This window comes from Toxorhynchites rutilus, chromosome 3, assembly GCF_029784135.1.
Source record: "Toxorhynchites rutilus septentrionalis strain SRP chromosome 3, ASM2978413v1, whole genome shotgun sequence".
Classification (NCBI taxonomy): domain Eukaryota; kingdom Metazoa; phylum Arthropoda; class Insecta; order Diptera; family Culicidae; genus Toxorhynchites; species Toxorhynchites rutilus.
The window spans coordinates 45,626,000-45,636,096 of NC_073746.1; the positions used below are offsets into that span (position 1 = coordinate 45,626,000).

Here is a 10,097-nt window from a genome sequence, read left to right on the forward strand (position 1 = left end):
TTGGATGCTGAGGCCGTATCCGTACATCGATTGGACCTGCTACCGCGATATAACCTTTTTTCCCTAATTACCATCATTTCCTCCCTAATATAATCCGTGATACCATTCCCATTTTCCTTGATTTATTCCCCTCCTAAAAGTTATTTTTATTTGAACTACTCAATTCTTTCTTACTTCGTTTGAGTCACATGAATTGCCAAATCACACGAGCTGAATATAAGTTCAATAGAAAATAAGAATTATGTATAAAATTGCTCATAAATACCATGCTCATACTAGTCTTAAAATTGCTGATTTCATTGCGTTGCGCCCTGCTATGTATATTCTAAAGGGCGAACACGAAATTATTGCGACACCGAAAATGTCATGCCAATTTTCTTATAATGTTTAGAATCAAACTAAAATTTTAGGATAGTTTTACACATATATTTACTTCAAAAATCAAAAGAAAAGTTAATCGATGGAGCCTTGAGTGTAAAATTGAACGCATTTTTTCTTAACATGTCCTTCTCGTCTTTGACTGTCTTCTTGCTCTTCCGAAGTTCCCGCTTATTGTTCAGTACTGCTCCACCGGACGCAGCTCCGGACAGTTTGGCGGGTTCATGTCCTTTGGAACAAAATGGACAGAATTGGCCTCATACCACTCCAGGACACTTTTAGAATAGTGGCATGATGCCAAATCTGGCCAAAATGGCGGAGCTTCGTCGTACTGCTGCAAGAACGGCAACTCTCGAGGCACTCAGATTTGTAGATCTCGCCATTTACTGTGCCCTTTGTCACGAAAGGCTCACTCCTCAGTCCGCAAGAACAGATGCCCTGCCAAACGAGATATTTGGAGGCGAACTTCGACATTTTCTTCTTCTTAAATTTGTCGTCCACATCGAACTTGCTCTTGCCGGTGAAAAACTCCAACCCCGGAATTTGCCTAAAATCGGCTTTTATATACGTTTCGTCTTCCATTACACAGCAGCCATATTTTGTCAGCATCTTCTCGTAGAGCTTCCGTCCCCGAGTTTTGGGAAGTTCTCTACCTTGTATGTAGTTGTAGTCCAGCTCTCTTCTTTGCATTCTGGATGTAGCTCTGCGACATGCCGATCTTTTTAGCCAAATCACGGCTTGAGACGTTGGGATTTGCTTTAATCATCCGCTTCACCTTTCCCTCCGTCTTTTTGTTCTACGGTCCCGGTTTTCTTCCAGCTCCTTTGCCGTGGTCCAACGTCAACCGCTCCTGGAACCGCTTCAACACTCTGGAAACGGTTGAATGGTGAATGTTCAACATTTTTCCCAACTGCCGGTGCGACAGGTCAGGCAATTCCAGGTGTTTGGAAAGAATTTGTTCTCTCGACTCGCGTTGGTTCACCTCCATTTTCGTTGAATCCAAAAACACGACTTCGAGTTTGACAGCATGTAGACTATACACATCAATGAGAAAGTGTGCAAAATTTGGTTGATTTTTACCCAATGGTAAAATAGTTATGCCCTGTTGAATGTGTCGCAATAATTTTGTGTTCGCCCTTCAAGTTACCCTTGCTTTAAGTCTATGCTCTATGTCAGCTGATCAAAACGATGCCCGTACGAATAGGGAGAATTCATGTATTCCTCGAGTTGTGATGAATTGTGCGTTGGACTTTAACAAGCTAAACATTTGTCACGTCAATGTACAGAGTATGTGTGCGCGCCAATTGACCAAATTTGACGAGTTCAAGATGTGTTTTTCGAATAGTAAAATTGATTGACTTGGCTTGGTTTACCAATGGTATAGCTGATAGATTGCTGTTGAAGGTTATAATCTGATAAGACACGATCGACTGTACAGTCGCGAAGGTAGCATCATTATTTACTATAGTAATGATATTTCATGTAGAGTGTTATGTTCATCTGAACTTTTTTGCAGAGGTTCATTATTCCAATCGTACGGAATATTTGTTTTTTGAAGTGGGGTACAAGAATGATAAATTTGTGTTAGCTACTGTTTACAACCCGCCTGATTCAGATTGTTCTGAATGTCTATCCGATAAGCTTACTGAGTTTTCTTTGAATTACCTCAACACCGTTATCATAGGTGATTTTAATACTGACCTTAGAAAGAATTGTACAAAAACTTCTAAATTACTAAGCGTGACTGACAATTATGGTTTAAACTGCATCAACACCGAACCCACGCGCTACCATTCCAACGGATGTTCACAAATTGATTTGATTTTCTCATCCAATTTGAATTTTGTGGGCACCTGTCATCAGGTGTCTGCTCCTGTGTTTCAAATCATGACGTTATTTTCGCATCGCTTGATGTGTCCCGCGCTCCAGTATCGGAGTTTTATACTTACCGTGATTATAAAAATGTAAATACGAGCGAACTTTTGAATGCAGTGAATTTGGTTATCTGGTCATTATTTGACAGCATTGAAGATCCAAATATAGTAGTTGATTTATTCAATTTTATTCCTATTCGCTATAGTAAACCTAGGCGCAATCCATGGTTTACCAGCGAAATAGCTCAGGCTATCACTGAACGGAATATTGCCTATCGTATATGGGTATCGAACCGTACCTCTGATAATCATGTGCAATATAAACGAGTCTCTACGCTGTAGAAATTTAATTTTTAGGAATTATATTTTCAGCTTTCGCTTATAATCAGATAAGAGTGTATAGATCACGTTGGCCATGCTTCACTGTCAATTTTTCGTAAATTTGGAAAAATGTCGTCGAACGTAAAAGAGCGTCGTGAATTAATCCTGTGCACTCATTTCGAGAATCCGGAGTTGTCACATCGGGACATCGGTAAGATGCTGGGAATCGTCCAATCCACGGTCAGCAGAGTACTAAAACGATACTTCGAGAACCTAACCATCGACCGGAAGATGAAGAACGGCAAAAATGGATGCTCCGTCAGTGAAAAAGATCACAAGCGCGTAGTTAAGCAGTTTAGACGTGATCCGAGAAGTTCGGTCCGGGATGTCGCCAATAAGCTGAATTTGTCAAGTTCATTCGTCCAGCGGACCAAGCAGCGGGAGGGCCTGCGTACATACAAGGTTCAGAAGGCTCCTAACCGCGACGAAAGGCAAAACATGGTGGGGAAGACGCGAGCCCGGAAGCTGTACACCGAAATGCTGACGAAGCCGCATTGCCTGGTAATGGACGACGAAACCTACGTCAAAGCGGACTTTCGTCAGCTGCCGGGCCTGTTGTTCTTCTCCGCAGAGGACAAATTCAGCGTTCCGGAGGAGATTCGCAAGCAGAAACTATCCAAGTTTGCCAAAAAGTACATGGTGTGGCAAGCGATCTGCTCTTGCGGAAAGCGGAGCGCCCCCTTCGTGATGACCGGCACGGTAAACGGGCAGGTTTACCTTAAGGAGTGCCTACAGAAGCGCTTACTACCACTATTGAAGCAGCACGAGGGCCCGACTATCTTCTGACCGGATCTCGCTTCGTGCCACTATTCAAAGGACGTGTTGGAGTTGTACGAAGCCAACGGGGTCACCTTCGTGCCAGAGGAAATGAACCCGCCCAACGCGCCGGAGCTTCGCCCAATAGAGAAATATTGGGCGATTATGAAGCAGGCCCTCCGGAAGAACCCAAAAGTTGTCAAATCGGAGGCGGACTTCAAGAGAAAATGGATTTCTGTTCAAAAAAAAACTACAACCTGACGTTGTACAGAACCTTATGGACGGGGTAAAGAGGAAGGTGCGAGCATACGGGCTTGGGCTCGAAGTATGAATAAAAAGAAAATGCCAAAAGTTGTTTAATAGTTTTACTGTCTAAAATTTTCAAAAGGATCGGTCTACTGGGCGAATTTCTACAGCGTTTTTTCCGTGATGCAATTTGATGTGACACACCCTTTATGTGGTGATGCTTTTCTTTTAAATGCATCTGTCATGGCATTAAATCGTATACGTATTGCTCTTAATTGCTATGTTCGATACGTGTTCAACTTATCCAGATTCTGCAGAGTTACTCATCTCCAACAGCAATTAATTGGTTGCCGATTTGCATAGATTGCGATCGTGTTTAACCATTTTCAAAATTATGAATTCAGCATCACCATTGTACTTATTCGAAAAATTACAGCCTTCTCAAAGCATTACAAGGCATCACTTTTTGGAACCTATTACCAGTTGATATTAAGTTTATTCGATCGTTAAACGCAAGACATCAGCAATAAAAAACAATTTTTGTTTTACCTCATGGATATAATAGCAAAAATATAATAAAGTCTCTAAATAAGGCAGAAACGTTGAATTCAAGCTCAGGAGTACTAATTGTAGCAAGTTAAAAAGATTGTCCTTACGCTATAAGTAATAAATGAATAAATGGAATGAAAATGAAAAATGAAACTGGTCGAACTCAAAAAAATAAAAAATTAAATAAAGGCCATCTGCTGAATCGCCAAACGATTAATCGACAAAAGTTCTAATAAAAAAATGTAAATCAAAACATTGTTTGGGTATGAACTAATTATTTGAAGTGAAGAATAATCTATCTGAACCTATCTGTATTCTAATCGTATGGAATATAACAATTGTTGAGCCTTAATAAAATAGACTTCAGCACATTCACTGATATTATAACAGGTCACTGTCCGAGTAAATACCATCTTAAAAACATAGGTTTAGCACAATACATTTGTCGCTTTTGCAATGCCGAAAGCGAAACCTCGGAACATTTGCTCTGTAACTGGGGAGCCCTAACAAGACGCAGACTTCAATACTTTGATAAAGCTATTCTGGAGCCCAAGGAAATTTGGTTTGCGTCGTAAATTTTATCAAACAGAGTATTCCGGATTGGCACCTATCTCGCTATAGCTTGTAGTCTACTCCTTCATCAACAAGCAGTAAATAAGTTTGAAGCGCAGTATAAAAAAAATGAGGTATACTACAATAGTTCAAAATAATGAACGCAGTGGTTCACACCCAACAGGGAGAAAAAATCATATGGATATTTGTCATATTATGTTAAATCATCATTTTCTTCTTATTATTATTCGTCTTTTTCTTTTTCAACAATACTAATGGTCCTAAAGGAACCGTCTCAACGTAGTATTCGCGTGATCGTTTTGCCGCCTCGAGAACACCCATGACCACAGTGCAAATCTGAAGAAATATCTTTGACGGAAAATCACCCAGCCGAAACGGGAAACGAACCCGAACCCCCGGGCACTGAAACGTTTTCTATACGTATAAAATGTGTGAGAGGTGCTAAATATTCAAATCGGAAATTTATTTCCGAAGCCACAATCCCGAAATGATGACCAAGTGGACAAAAATGCTTTATCGTTTTCATTGTAAAAACTGATTTATCTATCAGGCTCACAAACACTCTACCTTCTCCGCAATCAACAGCGAAATAGGTTAATCGGTTAAACGTTGGCGTAGCGATAGCTATCTCTGGGGCCGTACCATGTACCGTATATAGCATATTGCGTGGAATACATCCCTGAGACCACCTCTAGAAATCAGTGGAGCCGAAATATAATTGGCAACTTGTTCCTTATCTTTACTCATTTCATTAATTATTGCCGAAATTTTTCGAATATGAATTATTTCTTTAATTCTGAATGACCGACAAACTTGACCTTGCGAGCGGGTTCAAAAGCATATGGCCATGAAACGCACCATTAATCATGAAAATTTGGAAGACCAGAAACAATTGTTTGTTCATTGTCCGAATTAATATAACGATAGTGAAGTAAACGTCAACTTTTTGTTGGAGGTTTTCTTGGAAAGCAGGAAGGGGTTTCTCAAAATAGGTTTCTGACGTCAATTTTTCGGCCACTCTGATTTTTTACGTTATGAATGAAACCGTCTTCTATCAATGCGAATTTCCATGCCAACTTTCGCCCAAAAATTACCCACTGTACTACCCAATTACTTAGATTAACAATTCTCTTCAGAAAAAAATACCATCCACCAAGGGCCACTTTTCCAATTTGCAAATAATGGGGCGCGGTTTATCTTACCCTCGCGGAACAAGCTGTGATTTACGTTCATCCTATTTGGCACACCGCGCGAATTCAGTTACGTGCGTCCAACCAAAAAAAAGCGAACCGCAGAAACAGATAAAGTTTTGAGAAACACTCGATTGTTCTTCCATTTCACTGGCCGGCTATCGCAATCAACACAACGGCGGCCGTTTCGCTCGGTAAGGTAGTAATACAATAAACATTTATGCTGCGGTGGGCATCGAGAAATGGATGCCGTTGAAGAACTAGGTTAAGCGGGACGCGAGAAGCCGATTAACAGAGAGAGAAAGAAAGAAAGAAAAATAGAGAGAGTGGGTTTCCCGGTTAATATATCCGCTTAATTTTGCATCATTCAGCTTGGTCGATGATGACAGTGTTTTGGCTTGGTTGGTGTTTAGATTTGAACATACGACTGAACTGTCTTCTGTATGGTTCAGTTTTCGTGGTACCATACACTTGGAGTTAACCTAGACTCATGGAAGATATTATTATCTATAACTGATGATTTGCTCCGTTTTACGGCACTTGGAGATGCCCCTACCACTAATAATTCGTTTCCTTATAATAATACATTGTTAAATTTTGAATTAACGTTTAGACTGGTTGTGCAGTTGAACACAATTTGTAAGACTCTTTTTGGAGTCAAACAAATCCAAACCAAACATAAACATGTAAATTCGAACTATTCAAGACAGAAATATCGTCCGTAACATTCGAAGATCTACGGGACAGAGCACACGTCAACTTTCTTGCTGCATTTCACCGCATTCACGAAACCCACAACTTAATCTTAGTAATTCACTTTTGATGAGAATAAACTGGTACATATTTATTTTTTATATCTCCTAGTTTCTCCTCACACGCATTTGTCGCATCTTTGGATTCAGTAAACTCGCACGTTACCAATCTAGCGTCAAGTTGTCGTCATCGTCGCACTTTTTCCTGGCGCACATACTGTTTTCTTTACGCCTCTCACATTTTTTTCTCGCTATGTACTCCTTCCGAGGCAAACCTCTAGAAAATCACTGACTCACTTGATCACGGTAGCTGATCAACATCTGCAAATACCGCCTTCCTCCTCCTACCGTAACCAATGATTTTACAAGACCCTAATTTGAATATCTACGCGCGAGCACCTTCGCGTCCCAAGCTGCCACCTCTGGAGCCCGTCTTTTGTTTCGTTTTCACGTCTTCGAGGTTAGAAAAGCAAAACGGATTAACCATTCCACCGGGTACTTTCTCGTCTGCTTAAAACATCAATATTCACAAAACTCACACAAACGTACCACAACTAACGCACCTGGTAGCAGCGGGATGACACCAAAATTACACCACTTCGGGTTGTCTCCCTGTGGAGCGCCACTCTGTTGGGTTGTGGTAGCACTATCCCGGCGCGGATTACAACAACTCCACGCTTGACCCGGAAAAAAACAAATCTCCGTATTTCCTGGTGGTTGAACGAATATCGGTTGCCGGTTAGGAACCACCCACCCAGCTTCGGATGTTCAAGTGGATTCAAGACTTGCCACGCGAGAAACTACAACGGGTGGCTCAGCGATGAACCGGACTGGTCGAGAAACCGAGACATACTGCTACGCCAAGCACCGAACGAAAACCACCGTGATGATCGATGCTCCGGAAAAGATGTTGGTTGGCGAACCGTGGGGGCATGGAGTAGAGGAAATGGATGATTGATTCATCTAGCAGGTGTGTTTTGTTCAGCGTTAGGGTGCCAATGAAAATGGTCATATCTTATTTCAAAAAGATACCTCATAAAAATGTTCACCACCTCGAAAAAACACCCTATCCCAAATATTAGCTCAATCGGACTTAAGGGAGAGTGGCGCAAAGCGGTCAAAGTTTGAGTTTTTTGAAAATCGAAAGAAAGGGGGAGTAAAGGAAATCGGGGTTTTCGAAAAAAAAATTGTTTATGCCAAATGTCTTAAAATTGCATGAAACGTCGAGATTTAGTGCCATCTCTTTTTTATTTTTTGGTCAATAATCGACACTCTGGGTTTTTTTTTGGAATACGAAACGAAACGTATGGTTTTGGGTAAAAAAAATGGTTATCTCGATTTTCATTCGGAACTTGCTGCGAAATGTTATGCGCAGGATAATATACCCTTTGCAAAATATTAGCTCATTCGAACGTTATTTATTAGTGACGTAAGAATTTGAGTTTTTTTTTTAAAAACGAAAGATCACCCAAAATCGGGGTTTTTAAAAAAAATTGTTGGTGCCAAATGTCTTAAAATTGCATTACTCGTCGAGATTTCTTGTTATCTCGAAAACAATTTTTTTTTTGCGCTTGGTCGTTTTTCCGTTTTTCTGGTTTTTTTGAAAACTACGATTTCCGATGATTTTTTGGTTTTCAAAAAACTCCAATTTTTACGTCTGCAACACTAATAAATGAAGTTGGAATGAGCTAATATTTATAATATTTGTAAAAAATATTTGTAAAAAAATAATCAAACTGTGCTCCCCAGCAGGGTACACGCAGTTGCCAAGATGAGTAATATTATGGATAAAGTTAAGTTATATATTATGGATAAAGTAAAGTAAAGAACTGAAGAAGTTTAAGATCTCAAGCAAGGAAGGAAGGCAAACTTTCAGTATCATTCTGTATTCAGAGCAATGAATATCGCTTGTTCTTCCTTGTTTTGTGTCATCACATGTCTTCGTTTCGGATTGAGCTGTGGACGCGACCAAATTACTCACTCGCTGATGTCTCTGGCATCTGTCATTGCATCAACCTTACGCTAGGGTATTGGCAATGAAGCTCTGCTGAGGCAAAATTCAGCCTTCTTCCAAGCGGTTAACATTGTTTGTTTTCTGTCATCAGAGCATTAAACTGACGCTATGGTGAAGCAGGCATTAAGGTTGTGCACCAAAAAATTATTTGGGAATACCAAGTTATTCAATTAGTTATATTAGGCTATTAATGCTGCTTTCAACTAGGATTGCATTTGCGCGAATCTTGATCATAACGAAGCAGCGCTACTCTTTTCGAGGTTGTTGAGATTAACAGATAGAGTTTCTATCGTTTATTTAGTCACCAAGAAAGTAAATGTCGTTCTGAAATGTTGTATGTGATTTGATTTCGCTTGCCAGTAGCAAAACTTTCTCCACTAAGGATGACAGCTGCGCTTATCTCGAGCAAGTATTTTTCTGCGAGCACAAGAATGAATCATCAAACTATTATCGTCAAATGATTCTACAATAAAAAAACATATTTCAGGGTGACCAAACTGGTAGAACAGTTATGAACAAGCGACTTGAATTAAATTACAGCGTAGTTCTACGTCAACAATGCGGTCGTGCCTTGAACACAACCTCTTATATTTTTTTTCAAACCCCAATTTCCGTTGATTTTTCGGTTTTCAAAAAACTCAAAATTAAACGTCTGCGACACTAGTAAATGAAGTCCGATTGAGCTAATATTTTGCATTGGATATTTTATCGTGTAAATCAATATTTCGCACGAAGTTCCATATGAGAAATTGAGATATTCATTTTCATTGGCACTCTAAACCATACGTTTTGCTTCGTATTCCGAAAAAAGACTATGTCTTGAAATGTCGATTTTTGGCAAAAATTAATTTTGAGATGACAGTAAATCTCGACGTTTAACACGTTGAGTCCCGCGTCGTTCTCTAGAGGCCGACATTGATCTTTTGGGTAGGAAAATAAAAGTATATATATGATGTTTTCGGATGTACTAACGCTTTTTTTTTGCTGACTGAATGGGAAGCGCAGAAAAAAAAATGGGGGCTCAACGTATTTATGCAATTTTAAGATATTTTTTTTAAGATATCAAAAAAAACTTGGATGATTTTTCGATTTTCAAAAAACTTTGACCGCTTTGCGCAACTCTCCCTTAGGTCCGCTTGAGCTGATACTTTGCATAGGGTGTTTTTTCGAGGTAGTGAACATTTTGATGGGGTAACTTTTTGAAATTCGAGGTGACCACTTTCATTGGCATCCTAGGCTCCAAAAGCAGTTGATAATCCAGCAAAAAATGGCTAACGGAAATAGGGGCCGCATTACCGAAACATAAGGATTGTTCTGTTTGGTCAATGAAGTAGGAATGAGTGAAGAAAACGTCACCAAGCCAAAAACGGGTGAGAACCAGTGT

The 10,097-nt window shown here is 39.9% G+C and overlaps 1 protein-coding gene across 3 annotated transcripts in view; it reads right to left on the reverse strand.

Moving 5' to 3' along the window:
* Positions 1–7,541, reverse strand: part of LOC129777799 (serine proteinase stubble) — a 41,302-nt gene extending 33,761 nt beyond the window's left edge. The window contains exon 1 of one of the 3 annotated variants that reach the window (XM_055784280.1): positions 7,263–7,541. The gene's annotated coding sequence lies outside the window, so the exon portion shown is untranslated. Of the gene's footprint in view, positions 1–6,996; positions 7,017–7,248 lie in introns of those variants that run through there. The other 2 variants (XM_055784282.1, XM_055784283.1) reach the window with 2 other exon arrangements.
* Positions 7,542–10,097: the final 2,556 nt, after the last annotated feature.